Source organism: Micropterus dolomieu, unplaced genomic scaffold (assembly GCF_021292245.1).
Source record: "Micropterus dolomieu isolate WLL.071019.BEF.003 ecotype Adirondacks unplaced genomic scaffold, ASM2129224v1 contig_14435, whole genome shotgun sequence".
Classification (NCBI taxonomy): domain Eukaryota; kingdom Metazoa; phylum Chordata; class Actinopteri; order Centrarchiformes; family Centrarchidae; genus Micropterus; species Micropterus dolomieu.
The window spans coordinates 9,243-13,133 of record NW_025743421.1 but is presented as its reverse complement, the minus strand read 5'-3'; the positions used below and the strand labels follow the sequence as shown (position 1 = coordinate 13,133).

The following is a 3,891-nucleotide window of genomic DNA, read 5'->3' as shown; positions in this document are numbered from 1 at the left end:
TACAGTAGCCTTTGTTTGCAATTACAGAGGTCAAACGTTTCCTGTAGTTTTTCACCAGGTTTGCACACACTGCAGGAGGGATTTTGGCCCACTCCTCCACACAGATCTTCTCTAGATCAGTCAGGTTTCTGGGCTGTCACTGAAAAACACGGAGTTTGAGCTCCCTCCAAAGATTCTCTATTGGGTTTAGGTCTGGAGACTGGCTAGGCCACGCCAGAACCTTGATATGCTTCTTACAGAGCCACTCCTTGGTTATCCTGGCTGTGTGCTTCGGGTCATTGTCATGTTGGAAGACCCAGCCTCGACCCATCTTCAATGCTCTAACTGAGGGAAGGAGGTTGTTCCCCAAAATCTTGCAATACATGGGGGGTCATCCTCTCCTTAATACAGTGCAGTCGCCCTGTCCAATGTGCAGAAAAACAGCCCCAAAGCATGATGCTACCACCCCCATGCTTCACAGTAGGGATGGTGTTCTTGGGATGGTACTCATCATTCTTCTTCCTCCAAACACGGTTAGTGGAATTATGACCAAAAAGTTCTATTTTGGTCTCATCTGACCACATGACTTTCTCCCATGACTCCTCTGGATCAATGGTCATTGGCAAACTGAAGACGGGCCTTGACATGTGCTGGTTTAAGCAGGGGAACCTTCCGTGCCATGCGTGATTTCAAACCATGACGTCTTAGTGTATTACCAACAGTAACCTTGGAAACGGTGGTCCCAGCTCTTTTCAGGTCATTGACCAGCTCCTCCCGGAGCGCTGCCTGCTGCCGGTTGGGGACTGTTTTGATGACGTAGCTGTCGTCGTCTTGCGGTTCCGGCAAGATCGTCGAGATCCTCCTGTTTTACAGGTCAGTACGGTGTATAAAAGCACAAAACAGATAAATAAGCAGAGCAATCGTTATGTCTTGTGTTTAAGTTGTTTTTAGTATTAACTATGCAGTTTGTTCATAGGTTTCTTACACTGTGCTAGACGTTAGCTAGCACTCCCGATCCTCGGTCAATGTCCACCATTAATGTTTACGGCTGCTAGGTGCTGGTTTCACATATGAAGTATTTTATTTGTGTTTTGTTTACAAAAATATGTTTCGTGTTGGTTTGAGGTCATCCATACCAATTAAATGCAAGAAAATGTCACTATCTTGCCAGGAACGTTTATTAAATTGAGGACAGTGAACGGTTTTGTCAGTAAGAACTATGAGAGGTTTATCCCTGTTAATATAAAAGGTTTAAATTCCCTTTTAATATATTGAAGTATTCTTTTGTTAATATTTCGAAGGTTTACATTCCCTGTAGGCTATGAGAGTTTTAAAATCCCTTTTAATGAGGAAAATGATGAATTGATGTGTGTGCTAGATAAATTTTATTCACTTTGTGTAATTTGGTTACTTAGCTGAATATTTATGAGTGATTCATGTAATGACTAAAATTACTGTATTTATTAAATGAACTCTGGGAAGACCGTCGAGAGAAACGGCAGCAAGTTTCCTCTGCTTCATCATTTCTCCTGTTTTACAGGTTTATTACCTTTCCACATGCCCTGTGCCTGGGGCCTGTAAGACATAAGCTGGCTTGCCAACCGCCAATAAAAGAATAGCAGAAACAACAGCAAAAAGCTTTCGCCGTGGAAGATACCGTTGCTAAGGTAAAGTATAGCTTTAAGATTATTGTTTGACAACTTTATCAAGTTCGTACTAGTTCAGAGTCATTCTCGTCTGTCATTTTGTAGATTGGCTAACGTAAACTTGTTCTTTACAACTCAATGCTGATGTAGCAAGTATAGGGTTTGAAAGCTTTGTGGTTCAATGTAAAATATGATGGGACAGTTCACCGTGCTTCAAAGATCTATATTTGGTTTCCTCAATCAAAAACAGATGTTTAAGACTTTTAGGTTCGGTTTTATTTCTTCCGTATTTCAGAAAGAATCAGCTAGGGCCAAAAATGTTATAATTTAAAAAATCATGAAAAAGGTAAAATTCTTATTTCTGTCAAGTTTAAAAGCTGACCTTTGCTTCTGATTGAAAGTTGAAAAAAACCATATAGTTTATTTTGGTTTTAAACTTTTCTTTATGGTCAGTACATGACAAGAACCTGCCAAACAGTGGTCACTTAACAGATCTCATGTAGAACGTCAAAAACAATTATGATAAAATCTTTTTTCAAAAAATGAAACTGAATGTAGGCATTAAAATAATTCAGGAAAAATGTCTGCACACCATTGGACTCCAAATAATAACTCTTTGTGAAAGTAATGGTTTGATCTGATCTCAAAACATTGCCTTCAATAGTTTTATTAGGAGTTGTTGAGACGGTGTGCAGAGCTTTGTCCTTTGTGTCCTGCAGTGATATTTTTTGTCTTTCACTTGAGTACTTTTGACTGTATGTGCACACTTGGCCCCTCTGGAGGTTTTATACCAATGACAACCATACAAACAATTGAAAACATATTGTATAAAACCTTTTCACGCAAATAAATGTAGCTCAGATCAAATCACAGATCACAATAATGTGAGAAGTAGTAAAACCTTTCAACATACTGATGCACAAATAGAAGTGTGTGTAAGATGTAGTTAATGCAGTGAATGCTGCATGTTTTCTAGTTTGCTTGCTATTGTTTAGCACACACTCTTTTTGCACAGACAGACACAACACCACACTAAGACACACTGTGAGGACAACATTTACAGATTTTCTGTTTTTGTTTTCTTTTATTCACAAGGAGAAGGAATTGAGGAGGACTCTTCAACCGATGAGACTCGTCTTGGAAGACGGGGAAATCCAGAGATCTGGAATGTGAACGCCCAGAAAAGTAGGAGAATGAGGGGCCTGGATTGAAGGAGGCAAGACTAATGGGGACACCATGCCAGTCTGCAACCTGCCAAAGGTTCACTAAACTCTGCTGCAGAAAAGCAGAAGACACATCATAACAACAAGATTTCTAAGTATTTCTGGGGGAATTTGGACTGGAGAAATGATTGTGAAGTCTGTGGTGGAGGGGAGCAGTGTAAAGCGGCGGCGGACAGGAGCAGATGAATCCAGGAGGTCAGCATCCATTATTTGTCACCTTGTAGTAGATTGGAGAAGAATCTGAGTGTGCCAACACTAGTTCCTGTCAACATTAGGCATAAAGCAGTGGTGTTTTTTGAAGTGGGCAGGAAGAAGAGGAGAAAGTCATGAGAAGACTGAGGACAAGAACGGAAGGAAAAGGTACTTTATTGTCACATAAACATGTGAAATTCATTCTCTGCATTTAACACTCGTTGCCTCAAGAACCTAATCTAAGATGTTTCTGATGGTGTGGAAAACTGGAGTGCCAGCACAGGAAGGAGGAAACCCACACAGACACAGGGAGAACATGCATTCTCCACACAGAAAGGACTGGAGATGACGGGTTAGAAAATGAGACCACCTTGCTGTGAGGCCACAGTGCTTTCTGTCCATAAGATCTTCCTTCTGGACCTTTAGAAAGTTCAGTGGCACTTCTGTAGGTCCTCTTCAACGAAAGGTGTACCTGGAGCTTGTATTCAAGTCCATCAGTCACCTGCACACTGAGTATAAGCCCTCTTGCAAACACCTACTGTTCATTCAAGCCTGGAAACATAGAAGCAGCTTCATGGGACACAAAGGCTGCGAAGCAGAAGGACAAAGAAGATGCAGATGAGATGACCTTAGTGGCACTCACTCCAATTCCAGGCCATAGTGTGTGAGGTACGTATCTTCAAGGACTTCAGCCAGATGGAGAACGTCTCGGGTTACGTATGTAACCCTGGTTCCCCGAGAAGGGGAACGAGAGACTGCGTCGGTTACGACACTATGGGAACGCCTCTAGGCGAAGCAGGTCTGAACGTGAATGAAATCACTCCAATCCTATTGGCTTGTTGCTAGAACGG

General features: G+C 41.6%; 1 long non-coding RNA gene across 2 annotated transcripts in view; it reads left to right on the top strand.

Annotated features, from left to right (window-relative positions):
- The first annotated feature begins 749 nt into the window (after nt 1-749).
- LOC123966857 overlaps nt 750-3,891 on the top strand; it is a 4,133-nt gene continuing 991 nt past the window's right edge. The window contains exons 1-3 of one of the 2 annotated variants that reach the window (XR_006824087.1): nt 750-852; nt 1,520-1,646; nt 2,721-3,208. This is a non-coding gene — a long non-coding RNA (uncharacterized LOC123966857). Of the gene's footprint in view, nt 853-1,519; nt 1,647-2,720; nt 3,279-3,891 lie in introns of those variants that run through there. The other variant, XR_006824088.1, reaches the window with a different exon arrangement.